Source organism: Pinus tabuliformis, chromosome J (assembly GCF_031772625.1).
Source record: "Pinus tabuliformis cultivar Carrire ecotype Pingquan chromosome J, CPIR1, whole genome shotgun sequence".
Lineage (NCBI taxonomy): Eukaryota > Viridiplantae > Streptophyta > Pinopsida > Pinales > Pinaceae > Pinus > Pinus tabuliformis.
Genome location: NC_142295.1, coordinates 306,800,855 through 306,818,396, shown reverse-complemented (window position 1 = coordinate 306,818,396; position 17,542 = coordinate 306,800,855).

Below are 17,542 nucleotides of genomic sequence, written 5' to 3'. Positions count from 1 at the left end.
ATGAAAATAGATTTCTATAAGGTTCTATGAATAAACTTGTAAAAGAAAAAAAAAAAAACTTTTTTAGAAAACACGCTCCACACACTCAAAATCTAACAAAAAGACTAAAATGCCTGCAGTGAAAACTAACTTAATGAAAACTATAATGATGGTGCAAGATTCTATGGATGCTCATACAATAAGAAAATGTGTTCCTTCACAAGATCAATAGGCCAACTTGACTACAAGGAGGGCACAAATTCAATGACAAACTTCCCTTGAAACCAAGCAAAACCAATCGAAAAAAGTTCACAATTGCTAAAAAATAATGAAGAAACCAAAAACAAAAAACTGAAAAGAAAAAGAAAGGCAAGAATGATGTTTTTGTCTTTTTCTTTTTTAAAGAACCCAAAGAAGTTTTTGAGAACACAAAGACTACTAAAATTCCAAGACCAAAAAGAAGCATAAAGAGTCCCAAAATTTGCAAGTTATGCACATCATTAATATAATAAAACTTGAAACAACAAAGGACTACAGACTTGCATAGATTGATCTGAACAACAGTATAAAGGACTTTAGCAAACCAAAAGAATGTCAAGAAATGATTTCAAGATCGCCAAAGAGGCACTAAAAAACAATGAGAAACAAAATAGGCCAACCAAAACTGCTACCAATTTCTAGTTTCGCAAAGTTAGAACAACCAAGAACTTCTACAATAAGCCTTGAACCCAAAGCCCAAACTGAAACTTTACTCAAAAATAAAATTCTAGGTTGACTAGGCTTTTCAACAAGAAGAAGATTAGAAACTAAAAAATTGCATGAAAGAAGAGCTTTACTGATAGTGAATGACTAGAAAAAAACAAAAACCACCAGGCAAAAATCTTAACTGGGTCCAAGATTTTGAAAAATTTATTCAAAATAAGGTATATGTGACTGTGCAAAGACAAATAAGTGTGTATACGTGACTGAAACAAAGGAAACTTGCGTATACGCAAGTTTCTTTGAAGAAACTAACATGTATATGTTACTGTATCCTTTGAAAAGCACATATATAAAGCTCAATAAAGAAAAACAAAAAATCCATGCCTGATCCAAAAGATCATACTTGATGCCCAGGAAGCAAATAGGTCACAGACATTGTAAAAGAAAGAAATCAATCAAGCAAGCCCTGATCAAGAAGAAACAACCCAATCTAGGAAAAACAAGAATGCTTTCCCCAGTGGAGTCGCCAATTTTGTTTCGGGTAGAATCACCCTAGGGTCTTGGGTTGGGAACCCCAACAAAGCGGAGGGCATACAGAATAGAGAGACATGCAAATAAGTAGTCCTAACACTTAAACAATTAAACTTGGTATAGGAAGTCTTAGTTGTAGGTTCTTCGTTTGAGGTCATTCCCGTACAGTTCAAACTCGATACTTCGTCCTTGCACTTTAAGACCTGCAATTCATTCAAGGAAAAGCATATAAACCAAAAATAACTGAAAGTGTGTTCATGATATCAAGGTTAGATCATATAAGCATGTAAGAAAATAAGCATTAACGTGAGATTTTATAAGCAAATCATGACATAAATTAATGCACAAAGACCATAATCATCAGGAACAAGACAACGCATCTTTATTAATGTACGCTAAAAAAAATATGGAAGAACTACAACCTAATTCATCTGATGGATCCAAGCAAAACTGTCCTCCATATCCGTCCTACCCAGGCCTCAGCAATCCTCCTCCATAAGTATACACAAGGATGTCATGAAGGGATGATGAACATCTCAAGAAGGAAACATGGTTTCCTATGAATCGGAGTGCAGAAGGCACATGGATATCTTGAGACTTGATCAGGGATGTAATCGGCTATAACATCAATATCTAATCCTTCCTCCTCCCTTAGGACTTCCCATGGAGATGTATTTATACTTCTCCAAATTAGTTTTTTTAGTTGGGAAATAGTTGGGGCACGGGCTATAGTAGGTGGGTATCCGGTCAAACCCGTAAACCCCGCCCGAATTAAGGGATATTATATATATTTTAATGTTTTAACACATATACGCAGGTTGGGTATAGGTTAACCCACATGTACACGTGCTTTAGATAGGGCATAATCGTGTATGGGATTTAAAACATTGTTTTTTAGAAAATGGACCAAGTCTGGTAGGGAAGGGTTGCCCTAGGACATATCATAGAACATCAAATCTACCAAGGGTGGTAAATGGTGCTATAAAAAACATGTGACGAAGTCTTACTATGATATCACTTGACCTCCTAGATACGATTCAAAAATTGGGACTGACAATTAGAAATTTACTGACCTTCCTCGGAAGCTACAGGAACCTAAGAGCTAAAAAGCCACCCAAGGTGCTCAAACCCTGAGTTAGAATTCTTTTTCATTGACCTAGGATGCTAGTCGTAGGATTAGCACTGCATCAATGTGACTATAGGCCTCCAGTCACATGAATAAACTTGCAAGCTAGTGACTGCAGTCCCAATTTCCCAGTTTTGTGCCTGCAACCATAAAATTTGTGCTACCTTTTCAGGGATAGACTCTAGATTGCTTCCCAGAACTTGATGAAACTTTCGAAAACAATAAATGACACAAATAAAATGTCTATAACATAATACTTTATCAAGGACTTGACCTAGCAAAGCCTAACCATGACAAACATTTCGTCAATCATATGGAAAATATCTAATATACAAGTCATGAATGCATATCTAGACATAGGGTATGAAACTATTTGTGATTAATTAAGAAGGTCTAATGACTACTGTTATGAAACCAGCTCAAGAAAAGATAGAAAAGATAGATCAACGCCTTAGAATTCAGCCTCTTCGAGGGGGCAACCTCCTTTACATTACATAAATGAACAATTCTTGGATGATTCAAATGACAAAACCTCCTTTCTATATATAGGAGTCTAAGGAGTCACAATATAATCCAGCCGACCTAACAATAATAATATAAAGCCACAAAAATAACAATAGAGGGATTCTATGGGGCACAGAAATAACAATATGGGGGTAATAGGGGCACAACAATATAAATAAGGGGTATAACTACAATAGTAATGGGGTAATCACTAGTATTATAGGGACCCAACATGCCCCTCTCCTTCAAAAAAGTGTTGTCCTCAACGCTTGAGTAGTTCTGGATACTTCTGCATAAAATTCTCATCCTCCCATGTGGAATCTTCAGCGGATAAGTTCTTCCACTTGATAAGATACTCTGAAATTGATCGATTTCGTAGCTGTCGAGTTCTTGTTTCTGTGACTGCTTCCGGTTCCAATATAATTTTTCCTTCCTCGTCAAGTTCTGGCAATATTGTTTGAATTGGGAGCTTGTCGCCTATAACCTTCTTTAAACATGAAACATGGAAAACTGGGTGCAATCGAGAAGCTGCAGGAAGCTCCAATTTGTATGCCATAGTACCAATCTTTTGCAACACCTTGTACGGACCATAATACTTTGGTGATAATTTATTATCCTTCTTAGCTTGCTTTAGGGACATTTGCTTATATGGTTGTAGCCGTAGGAATACCCAATCACCTACATCAAAACTTCTTTCACTGCGATGTTGATCTGCCTGTTGTTTCATTCTATTTTGTGCCAACACGAGGTTATCCTTTAAGAGTTGGAGGACTTGTTGTTGATGTTCGATGTGATGTTCCACTGCCTGAACCTTAGAATTTTCTCTTAAATATGATGTGATGGATGGTGGTTGATACCCATAAAGTGCCATAAATGGGGTCATTTTTGTTGTTGTATGGAAGGAAGTGTTATACCACCATTCAGCCAGAGGCAACCATTTGACCCATTGTGTCTGTTTATCAGATACAAAGCAACGAAGATATCCTTCCAAACATTTGTTTACTATCTCAGTTTGCCCATCAGATTGAGGATGATAAGATGAGCTATGAGCTAACTGAGTACCAAGACAAGAAAATAATTCTGTCCAAAAATTTCCAGTGAAAATGGGATCTCTGTCACTTACAATAATCTTTGGGTTTCCATGTAGCTTTTGAACTGTTTCCATAAATGCAGTAGAAACTGTACTGGCTTTAAATGGATGTGATAATGCACAAAAGTGTGCATACTTGGTAAGTCTGTCAACTACCACCATGATGACACTCTTTCCCTCAGACTTGGGTAAACCTGTGATAAAATCCATTGAAACCTCCTCCCAACGTTGGCTTGGAATGGATAAAGGTTGTAATAGACCCGGTGTCTTAATTGTTTCAACTTTATTTTGTTGGCAAACCAAACATTCCGCCACAAACTTTTGAATATCTGATTTAAGGCCATCCCAAAAAAATTCCTTCTTAACCCTGTGGTAAGTTTTTAAAAATCCTGAGTGCCCTCCTAAGGGAGAAGTGTGCAATTCCATAAGAATCTTTTGTTTTAGCTGGGAATTCTTACAGAGGTATAAGCGATCTTTGTACCATAACGAATCATTTTGCCAGCTAAATGTATCAGAAGTACTGGAATCTTGTTGTAGCTTTCGAATAAGTGCCCACACTTCTTCGTCATTCTTCCATTCCTCCCTTGCTTCGTTTATCCAATCTGGTTGGATAATAGAAATGGCACACAACAATGCTTCCACATCCTCATCCTTTCTTGAGAGTGCATCTGCCACCACATTTTGCTTCCCTTTTTTGTAGATGATTTCAAAGTCATAACCCAACATCTTTGTGACCCACTTTTGTTGCTCTTCAGAGGATAATCTTTGTTCTAAAAAGTATTTAAGGCTATCATGATCCGTTTTTACCTTGAAGTGTCTTCCCATTAGGTAGGGTCGCCATTTCTTAAGTGCATGGAGTATTGCCAACATTTCCTTCTCATAAATAGCTTTGCTTAAAAACTTTCCCTTGATTGGACGACTTTCAAAAGCAATGGGTCTTTCATCTTGCATTAGAACAACACCAATTCCATTTCCTGAAGCATCACATTCCACAATAAAGGTTTTTGTGAAGTCCGGTGTAGCTAAGACCGGTGCTTGGCACATTGCCTCTTTAAGATGTTCAAAGGCCTTTGTTGCTTCCGGAGTCCATGAAAATGAATCTTTCTTCAATAATGTTGTTAGAGGTGCTGCTATTCTCCCATAATTCTTAACAAACTTGCGATAATACCCTGTCAACCCAAGAAATCCTCGCAGATGCTTTATGGATGTGGGGATTTTCCATTCCTTAATGGCTTTAATTTTGCTAGGGTCTACCTTAACTCCTTCATGAGATACAATATGACCCAAATATTCCACCTCCTGGACTCCAAAGAAACATTTGGATCTTTTTGCATATAATTGTTTCTCCTCCAATAGTTGTAGCACCCTGTCAACATGTTCAACATGATCCTTCCAAGACTTGTTGTAGATTAGTATATCATCAAAAAATACTAACACAAATTTTCTAAGGAATGGTTTGAAAATTGAATTCATCAAACCTTGAAATGTTGAAGGTGCATTGGTAAGGCCAAAAGGCATGACCAAAAATTCATAATGACCCTCATGAGTTCTAAATGCCGTTTTCGGAATGTCTTCAATCTTCATTCTGATTTGATGATATCCCGAACGAAGATCCAACTTGGTGAAGTAAATTGATCCATGCAATTCATCCAGTAATTCATCAATGACAGGAATGGGGAACTTATCTTTAATAGTGAGCTTGTTGAGCTCCCTATAATCCGGACACATGCGCCATGATCCATCCTTCTTGTGCACCAATACTACTGGAGCTGAGAAAGAACTTTGACTCGGTTGAATTATACCAGCCTCTAGCATTTCTGCAACCATACGTTCAATTTCACTTTTTTGGACATAGGGATATCTGTACGGCCTGATGTTTGGAGGAACACTTCCTGGAATCAGATGAATAGCATGATCATGATCACGCATAGGTGGGAGACCTTTGGGAGTCTCAAATACCTTGGAATGATTGTCCAGGACTTTTTGGAGATCTGGAGAAATAGATGATTCCAATGTGGAAACATCTAGCGAACATAATTGTGCAATTACACCTCTTTGCTCCTTTTTTAGAAGCTTTGTCATGCCATTAGAGCTGATTATCTTTCCTGGTTTCCCTGCAATACCCCTTAATTCAACTTCCTTTCCTTCCATAGAAAATTTGATGAAAAGTTCTTGAAAATTAAAAGCTATTGTACCCAAGGATTGTAGCCATTGGACTCCTAGTACAACATCAGCACCTCCCATTGGAATGGAAAGCATTGGGCTAGTCAATACATATTCTCCCATGGATAGCTTGATATTATGGCACTTTCCAGAGCAATTTATTGTTCCTCCATTTGCAATCATCACTTGACACTCTGGTGCTGGATATAGGAAGCAATTCAATTCTTTTGCTACCCTACAATGAATAAAATTGTGGGTGCTTCCTGAATCAATCAACACTATTACCTTTTTCTTCTTGATTTGTCCTTCTATCTTGATGGTTTGAGGAGTGGTAATTCCCGCCAATGCATTACAAGATATGGTCGGATTTATTTGTTCTTCATCTAGGCTTTGTTCCTGGAATATATCCTCTTCTTTTGACCTTTCTTGCTCCTTTTCTTCTTCCTCTTCACAATCTATGTAGAATAATTTCTTCTCAGCACACTTATGACCTTTTGTGTATTTGCTATCACAATTGTAACAAAGCCCTTTTGCTCTTTTTTCTTCCAATTGTTGTGGTGTCAACCTTGTAGGTTGTGGAAGACTAGGGGCAACAACACTTCCGTCTTTATAGTTGTGAGTGGTATGCTTCCTAGTTGCCATAATTTTGCTTTCCATTTTTCTTGCTAACCTGAATGCCTTCTCTAATGAATCAGGTTCCCAAAGGCGAACATCATGTTGGATATTATCCTTTAAAGACCCTATGAACACATCAATCCTATGCTCCTCTGGAATATCTTTTACCCTTATGTTCAATTTTTGGAACTCCTCAATGTGCTCCATTATTGAACCCTTTTGTTTGAGACTTATCAATTGGCTAAAAAAAGTGTTGCTTTTTGTATCCTCATAATGTGCTATCAATTCTTCCGTAAAAATTGCCCAAGTGATAAATTTTTTACGAGAACAAAGCCATTGATACCATACAAACTGATTTGGTTCCAAATATACAGTTGCCATATGTACCTTTTGTGCGTTTTGCACATTATTGAGATCGAAGAATTGCTCCATCTGTAATATCCATGTGGCGGGATCCTTGCCATCAAACTTCCTCATATCGATTTTTGGAATATGGTGATTCTTCGATCCAACATTAGCGTCTATGGAATCATGATTAACATTTCTTTTGTTCTCATCATGAGTTTCCTTTACTACCTTTTCACCATTAGTAAGTATTTCTTGTAGAAAATTTGTCAAATCTGTCTTCAAATCTGCCATGCCTGTCTTCAAATTTGTGTTCAAATCTATCTTCAAATTGTCCATCTTAGCTTCCATGCCATTCATCTTAGCTTCCACGCCATTTATCTTAGCTTCCACGCCATTTATCTTAGCATCTGTTAACTTTTGTGAGCGTGACATTTGTTGCACTTGTTCTTGTAATTTTGATATATCATGTAGCATTTCTTCCTCTTCTTCATGAGTCATGCTAGAGCTTTCAGGTTCCTTACTAGGTGTTTGCATTTTCTTTCCTTGGGGCATCAGTTACCAATAATAATTCTCTAATATGCCCTTTGAATTCCTTCAAAATAAATTTTCAAACCAAGCTTAAGCAAAAATTTAAAAAAAATCTACACACCTTTTTTCACTTTGTAGGAGCTCGATATTGCCTCTGATGTATCTCTATACTTTCCAATCATCTAGTTTTGAATTTGTGACCTGTAGTATCTCTCTGTGTCCTCTTTCCAATGCCACTAGTCTGATCCAAATTGGATTCTCCAAGAAAGAGTTATGCACAATCTCCCAAGATGACCTGATTATAGGCCTTTCCAGAAGAGCGAAGTTGTATGAAGTGCCACGTGTACAATTTTCGATATTTGGTTCTGAAAAAGATATACAAGAAACTACAGTCTGTCCTCTTTCTGTACCTTCTTATGAAATTTCAATCTGATTCCCAGAGAGAAAGTTATGACCATTTTCCCCAGGTCACCTGTTTTGAATGTAATTCAGGAGTCTGCAAAAAGACCAACTTCCTCAGATCATATCTCCGAAAATTTCGCGCAAAATGCTCTGAAATTTGGACCCAAGGTTCAGCGCGATTTCTTCTCAAATGGTTTTTTTTTGCGACCTCTGAAACGTCACAAAAAAAAATATATAGCGAAAATGCCACGATGACCTGTTTGGAGCAGCGAAACCCTAGAATCCAAAGCTCTGATACCAAATGTTATGAAACTAGCTCAAGAAAAGATAGAAAAGATAGATCAACGCCTTAGAATTCAGCCTCTTCAAGGGGGAAACCTCCTTTACATTACATAAATGAACAATTCTTGGATGATTCAAATGACAAAACCTCCTTTCTATATATAGGAGTCTAAGGAGTCACAATATAATCCAGCCGACCTAACAATAATAATATAAAGCCACAAAAATAACAATAGAGGGATTCTATGGGGTACAGAAATAACAATATGGGGGTAATAGGGGCACAATAATATAAATAAGGGGTATAACTATAATAGTAATGGGGTAATCACTAGTATTATAGGGACCCAACAACTACTCATCTTTGTTTCAATAACAATTTTTAGTCCATGCATTCATCAACCATTCATACATTTATCAAAACATGTCAAGATCCATAAGTAATATACATCACATAACCAACAAATAACCATCATATAACCCATGGAAACTCAACCATAATATCACCATCATAATCAATACATATGATCATAGATCACAATAGAAAATACCTCTTATTAACATGTGAAAATTCCAACCAATTCAGGGACTTCCACATACCACCCGACCATAGATTGGGTTGAACCAATTTTTTCTTTCAACCAATCAACCCCGAGCCATATTCCAAGCATGAATGTGGGATCTCATGTAATAACCAAAACAAAAATAAATTAGGGCTTCTAGGGGCCAATCGACCTCAAACCTCAACTAATGATTCCACCTCATTGCTAAATATCACTAACTATCACCAGATTGGTCTCTACCCAAGTTGTCCAACTAAGGCTTTTGGGACTAGTATCTCAACCCAAGATGTTCCAGGTGTTGGGTTGTGTTATATTCTTTCCATGACTAGCCAACCTAGCCAACCAGGGGGTTAGAGGGGGGGTGGAGTCCCCCCTTCGTTACGCTGATTGCATAGCGGGACGATCACAGGGGGGTGGCAACCTCCCCTATATGAGGGGTTTGAGGGGGTAAGTTAGCCCCCCTCTACGGGTCTGGGCCAATGCCCCTGGGAAAATTTTTTTTTGGACCCTATATTAGGTGGGCAGACTTACCTATGGTTTTGTGCATGGTTTTCGCACATGGTTTTGGGCGCGATGGTTTTCAGTCCATGGTATTGGATGCTTCGGCATGTATATATATGTATTGTAACATGGAAAGGAACATAATGAAAAATCAATCTGGTAGTCCCAATTTTGGCATCCAAGGGAAAATCTCTATGTATATGTGTTACACAAAATATTGTCACCATGACTATTTGTAGTCAGTATGGGTCTATCATCACTCATACTGTCCTCCTTAGAAAGTCTCAAACCTCAGCTCTTCATGTAAAGCTTTGAAAATGAGAGAAAGATCTTAAAAATCAATAAAGCTCTGGTTCCGTACTTTCTCTTACTGTTACCTGCGATCCCACACCCCTTGATCATATTACCTGTGGACCTGCCCGCTCTGTCTCTAAAGGAGTGGGTACGGACCCCTGTGAAAGTCAAAAAGGCGCAAGTTTATTCTTAAAAACTCACTTTGGGTTAATTCTAGATGATTCTAGAAGGAATCTTGATGTGGATGGTTCGCTCTTAGGTGGTTCATGCATCCCAAAACTAAAGGAGCTAATGCCTTGATGAGAGGAGTTTATCCCTTTGAAGGTGGACCTAGTAACTTCCCTCCATTGCACTATAAATTAAGGCATTGGGCTGGTTACTAGGGAGGTTAGAAGCTGAACATTTTTGAGGGTAAATGCTGTTGGAATTGAGACTTCCTAGTTAAGCTTGAGAGGAGAGATTACATACCTTTTGGCTTCATTGGGAAGAGAGTGAAACTTGTCAAAGTAGAGGAGACTTCTTGCTAGACCCTGGGAGGAGCTTGTACAACATCAAGGAACCAAGGCTGTAAAGTTCTTCTTTTATTAAAGTTAATACAATCAGATTCATTTTTCTCAACAAATTGTCTTATGTGATTTGTTTCATGAATTCCATGATCATCATGATAAGTATGCTTTATTATATTGGCTTTTCAGGTGCTATTTAATGTGTGTGCTTGTTTGTATTTGTAGATTCTTTACAAGGAAGCTCATTTGGATCAACGGAGCGAGGCTTCCACAAACTTGCATTGGACCCAAGGTAGGCCTAAAACACTTGTTTGCCTTTATTTACAAATTGCATATTTAGAGAAAGATAGAATTTGTTTGGTTTGCTTGTCGCTAGATATCATTAGATACTAGGGAGGTCAGTCTTATCCAAAAGAACGACTTATCCGGGCCAACAAAATGGTGACCCCACTGGGGATCTGAATTTTTTATTTTTCCTTTGCTTTTACTTTGACTTGAGAAACTGTGTTTTTGTTTCTGTTTTTGGCTTGATGTGTGTGGGATTGGGTAGGTTTAGTAGTTCTTGAATTATTTTTTGTTTTTCATACTTTTGGGAGAGGACCGCACCCTCTGCTTGTAACACAGTACGGACCTATCCACACTTTTGTTTTACACACAGAGCAGTCCCGCACCTGGGTAAACTGGGAGCCTACGGACCCTGTCAAAATTTTGAAAAACTTAAGATTTTCTCTTTCAGTTAGCTTAGGATTTGTTTAGGTGTTTTAAGCCTCTACCCAGATCTGCACATGACTTGTCAGGAACTTTTCTTAGGTTAATTCCATTGGCATTAGGGTTTTAGGTGAAATTCCTAGAAGTTTTGGTTGCCGGGCTTGATTTTCATTTTGGTCTTATAGTAGCTCAGAGCTTAGAAGCCTTAGAAGCCTCAGGTCACCTTGGTTTTTATTGGCCTTCTTATGAGTCTGACCATTTGCAAAATCTGCCTTTGTTGAGGAATCCATCTTGTTTTTCTCTTTGCGAAACTTTGAAAGGACTTGTGTTAAAAGTTTTGGATTTCATTTTTAGAAAAGAAAACAAAAATTGGTTGTTTTTTGACTGATTTGTGATTCTGGACAAATTAGTCCTTAGTTTGCTTATAGCTAAGTAAAACATCCTTGAAAAGAAATCTTGTAAGCTTTTACTTCAAATAGTTTTTAGAATTTATAGATCTCAAGATTAGATTTTTCCATAGTTTTGAGTGTTTTATAAAAATAAAAAAATCTCTTTTGAAAAAAGTTTGTTTTTGTAGTATTTGAGTGTTTACAAGAAAGGGAAATTTTCGTGAGCATAACTAGTTGTCTCATTTCTGAGTGTATTGGAAAAGACAAAAAGCTCTTCTTTTGATTCGTTTGTTAAGGAAATATTTGTTTTTACAAGCATTTGCATTCTCAACTCTCTCTCTAGCTAGAAATTCATTGAAGGGAAAATATTGCTTATCATCTTAAGTGCATTTTTTAGTGATCTGGAGTCGAGTCTTCACACCATAAGTTTCATTTCCGCACCTTTTGACTTAAGGAAAAACCAATAAAAAATAATGCTTAAAGTAAAATCTATCTAGTAATCTTTTTATTTCTAGGGCTCTATATCACCAACATAGCTTAGGCTAGTATCTTGGAGTAGGGAGTAATTAACTCTCCAAGATAGTAAAACAAACAAGTAGCTGTATCTTGCGGTAGGAGATAAATTCCAATTGTTACATCTATGCTCTGGGAAAGCTCCTCTTAAAGGAGAATCATGAGATCATATCTGAACTAGTGTAGGAATCAATCCTTCCTCATTGGGAATGATAGAAGATATTCACGTATTAAAAACAGTAAACCTCGGATTAACCATTGTCGAGGAGCCTGGGGTCACTTGTTGGTAAACCTTGGATTATGTCAAGGATCCTTCAAGGGGATTGAGCTTGTTACTCTGCCCTTGCGTGAATATCGGATCGTAGACTGTTCCCCCAGGTATATTTGTTTCTGTTGGTAACCTTAGTGACCATATTCTATAGGATTCTTTCCTAAGGTGACAGTGGAGGGAAGATCCCACTATACCTGGAGCAGACGTCGGCTAGACTCACTTGGATTTTCTGGGGGGTTCTCTTCACTCGAGACGGTTTAGTGGAGAAACTTGTGCCAATCTATTCATTAAGCAGGTTGCCGGGGTAACTGTTCCAACCACCATTTATGTATTGAATTCTGCAACATTGGATTTCATCACCAACTAGTGTTTTCGGTACGGAAAGTTACTGTTTGTGTGTGGTTTGACCTCCTAGATTCTTTAGGTGTGTGATTCAAAATTGTTTGGTCCTTTAGAGGCTTTACGTGGTTTTCATTGAGATTTTTCTTTATTTGCATGTGAAGTAGTTAAAATATTTAATTGTGGCTGAATTACCGAGGAAGTCCCGTAGACTTCAGGGCCAACCTCCTAAATTTTTAGCAAGCCAGCTTGAAGGGCTACGAGTCCTTGTAACTCCTAGTGACAGTAGAGTTGGGTCACCTGAAGAAGGAGAGTCTTCTTTAGTGGTACATCCTAATTATCAAGCTCTAGTAACAGATTATAATCCACAATCTATTTCATTTTCTGAAATTACTGGTAGTTTTTCATCTACTAGTGATTTAGCTGAGGAACCTGAAATATCTGAACCTGAAACTGAATTTGCTACTACTCCGACATCAGGATTTACCTCTCCAACTTCTAGTGGTCCTGGTTCACCCAGGGTAGAAAGAGTAATTACCCAAAATCTTCCTTCTGGACTTATTGCTATTGAAGAACTTGTTACTCCGGAAGAAAGTATCCCTATCCTTGAAAATCAACCAGCTATAGAACTTAGGGAGCGTGAATCGATCTTTTACAGTCCACCTAGGAGCGACACTTGGTATCTTTCATTGACCAATTTTTTGGAAAACCCGAGACTAAGTTTTTCACCACCTCGCATTCCTTTTCACCCAACACCTAGGGGTTATTATCCTCCATTAAATATGTCAAGACAGTCATCCATGTTTTCTCAATCTCCAGAAACCTTTTTATACGGTGGTCCTTCTGTTCCCTCTGGGTATCAGTCACTTACTGGTACTTTTTTGGGAGCATCTCCTCAACCTATTGAACAAGGGTTATTCACTGGTAATAACAGAACTAAGCCGTTGAGTGTAGAAGATATTCTTATGATGTCAGGTACTATTCCTAATCCGCAACCTCAAGGTGGCCAGTTACCGCCTGGGGGGCAGCCTCAAAGTCCTCAATTATCACCTGGGGGGCAACCTCAAGGTACCCAATTTCCGCCTGGGGGGCAACCTCAAGGTACCCAATTTCTGCCTGGGGGGCAACCTCAAGGACAGTACATACCTACGGGACAGTACGTTCCTCAAGGTCAACTCCAGACTCAATATGTACCTCAAGGTCAATCCCAGTATCAATATGTACCTCAAGGTCAACCCCAGTATCAGTACGTGCCTCAAGGTTATCAACCTCAAGGTCAGTACCCAACCCAAGGTTTCCAACCACCTTCCGGTCAATCATTTGTCCAAGGAGCTAGAAATGTACCTTTGAATTATCAACCCTACCCTCAACCCGGTTATGGTCCTCAATATTCTCAACCTGCTATGGGTTCGTGCCTCGGAATGAACTTAGTGTGGGATCCATCTGAATCTCAACAGATCTTGCAACCGAATGTGCAGTTGTCATCTCAAATTGGACAAGCTTTGGTTTCTGGTTCACCCCAGCAACCTGTCCAGTCTACTATTCAAACTTCTGCACCTTCTGTAGTTTCTTAGTCTGGGCCTAGTACGCCTCGTACTCCGCCTCAAATGACTGCTGCAACATCTTTTCAATCTACCCCACCTACTTCTAGAGTATCGACAGCTCTGGTTTCTACTGTTCCTGTATCAACTCCTCAAGCATCTTTACCTTAGTCTGGATCCACAATTCAGACTACGGTTCAAATGCCTGTAGGAAAACCTGGTCCGAGTATGGTTGTCACAAGTCAACCTCAATTTACTTATCAACCGTACCAGGGACAGTACCAATTCGGTCTTTTTGTGCACCAGCCAGTCTATCAGTATCAACCATACCCTGGATATACATATCAACAACCTCAACAACCCTAGTACGGTCCGGTTAATCCTGGTTTTTCGAGAGGATATAATATCCCAAATGCAATTCCAATTCCTAGTTATCCTGGATATCCTCCTCCTGGGGCTGGTCTCATGACCCAGGGTTTTAGGGACCCTAATCGTCAGTTACCATTCATTGCAACTTTGGACTTGCCTGACTTGTCGCACCTTATGAACGATCCAATTAACTATCTTCCGTTTTGGCCGCCAATGCCGAATAAGTTGCCTAGTGATATTCCTAAGTTTGAAGGCAAATCAGGAGAGGACCCGTCGAACCATGTGATGACTTATCACCTCAGGTGTGCGCCTAACTCCATTTCAGATGATTCAATCTGTTTAAGGCTTTTCCAATGCACTCTAATTGGTCTTGCGGATAAGTGGTACATTGATTTACCGCGAGACACTTTTTATAACTTTAGTCAGTTAGCTACTTCGTTTTTAACTCATTTTCAGTTGCCAGTCAGATATGACAATGGCACAGAATTATTAACTTCATTAAAACAGTCAATGACCACTTATATTTTAGATCACATTCATGAATGGAGACGTCAATGGCGTTTAGTGAAAGTTTTTAGTCCGGATCAGATCTTAGCTAAATGGTTTGTAAAATCTTTATTACCGAAGATCACTGAGGACGTAGCTAAGGCAGGAGTTGTTATTGAAGAGCAAGTAATTGCTCAAGCTTAGTACCTTGACTTAGTTTATACGCAGTCAGGTACGTTACACGAGAAAATCCCCAACCTTCCTAAACAAAATCAAATAACTGCAGCTCCTTCAGGGTCTCATGCCGCTGATGGTATGATTGGTACAATTAATACAAAGAGTAAGAAGAAATCTTCCAAGAATTCTTCTCCTATCATAACTTTACCAAATTCCCTGACAGGAGATTCTTCCGTGGAAATTTCTGCCGATATTCATGTTGTAAAGTCATTTACGGCAAAATCAAAATCCGGTGGTAAAAAGAAAGGGAAGAAGAAAATAAAACAGATAAAAATTCAAAAGAGAAACCAGAAAAAACGGAATCAACTGATGAGAAACGCAAACCTCATTATCCTTGTCTCATTTGTGATGAAGATCTTTTTACAAGAGATTGCCCTCATCATGTTGAGGTTGCAAAAATCGTCAAAGGTTCCCAAACGCCTGCTGTTTTGAAGGATCCTTTTCCTAGTCAAGACAGTAAGATGATAGGTTTTTCCTCAAATGCCTCCAAAGAACCCATAATGATGATGTCCCATGTTAGAATTGTGACTCGATCACAAGATTATGGAAGTAAAAGTCCTATTGGTGGTAAGGAAGTAGAATCTTCTAATTCGAACCCATCAACTTCAACTCCCAGTTCCGATCCATTACAGATCGAGAAACCTAACCCAGACTTAGTAATCAAACCGCCCGCCAAGGGTATACTTCGAAAGTCAGCTTTCAATCCACATGCGAGAGCGGCTCAAAACTATAACATTGTTGAAGATTTGGCTATTTCCCCTTCAGCAATGTCGGCTTTGGAAGTGCTGCAATCATGTCCAGCACAACGTAAATTGCTATTGTCGGCTATAGGAGCTTTTGACGTTCAGGACTCGAACCTCATAATTTTCGATCTAGAAAATAGTACACCTCACTTACCTCATCAAATGGCTTTCCAGATTCCAGTGTTAGTAAAAAACATACCTTGTTATAGGACTGTGATTGATGAGGGAGCCTCAATGTGTATTATGTCGATCCAGTGTTGGATATCGCTTGGTTCTCCTACACTTAATCAATCTCCGATGATTCTAAATGCCTTTGATGGCCGTGGGTTCCATCCTTTTGGCATTCTACAGGATTTATCTATAGGGGTTGAAGGCAAAACTGTTAATCTAGATGTGGAGGTGGTTGATACCCCTCTAGATTACAACCTTCTCTTGGGTCGTAGTTGGTCTTATGCTATGACAACTGTTGTTTCATCAGTCTTTTGGCTTATAAAGTTCCCTCATAATGGAAAGATCGTAACTATAGACCAGCTAACTTACTTTTTATCCGACCCAGCCTCTTCGGAAAGTATTCAGCATGTCGGCAAAACAACTATCCCGTATAAGGATGTTGGAGTAGGACTAGTTAAAGATTCTGGTTTACTAGGAACTTTTCCTTTTCCTCCTATCAACGCATCATCTTCTACTGCAACCATTCATATGATTTCGTCAGACACTATTGTTTATGATGATCCTTGGATCGTTCCTTCCGAATCTGAGATAGATTCATTTGGTGATGCTATGCCTTTGAGTCCATATGAAATTGCATATCAGGCCATGCATTCAACCGAATTTGACTTAATGAATGTGGTCCATGACGAATCACTTTCAACATCAAACTTAGATTCAACAACATTTTCCGAACTTGTCCACACTGATGAGCAAATTTGTGAAATCCTGTGTGTTGATGATTTACCATGGGAAGATTTTCATCATAGATCTTCGTTTTTACCTGAGATTGATCGCTTTGAAAATGATTTTTCATCTATTTTTACGACTGAATATGTCAAGGAACCTCAGAATCCAATGAAAAATATTGATTCTGAGTTAAATTTGGGAAACATTTCTTGAACTATTCCTATTGACATTTCAGATAAGCCTGGAATTGTTGAAAACATTCATATAGGTGCCTCTTGTATGGAAAATGAAATTCAAACATATAAGGCCCTATTTCAAGAATTCCGCAACGTGTTTGCCTGGTCATATGAGGAAATGCCAGGAATTGACCTAGCAATTGTTGTTCATGAAATCAAAACTTACCCGGATGCTAAACCCGTCTGGCAACGTTTGCATCAGATCCACCCGCGAAAAGCTGCTGCTATTAAAGCAGAAGTTGAAAAATTACTTAAAGCAGGTTTCATTTATCCAATTCCGTTAACGGATTGGGTATCGAATATTGTTCCCGTTAACAAAAAGCAAGGAATAATAAGAATATGTATCGATTATAGGGATATTAATCGAGCCTATCCAAAAGACAATTACCCAACTCCCTATATCGATTAAATCATTGATGATTGTGCCGGCAGTGAAATATTCTCCTTCATGGATGGTTTTTCCGGATAAAATCAAATAAATATTCTACCTGCTGATCAACCAAAAATGGCTTTCATTTGTCCATGGGGGACATTTGCTTATTGCAAATTACCTTTTGGGCTCAAGAACGCCGGGGAAACTTTTCAAAGAGCCATGTATTACATGTTTCATGACATCAAACACATTGTGCAACCCTATCTCGATGATTTACCTACTCATTCATTACATCGAGCTGATCAT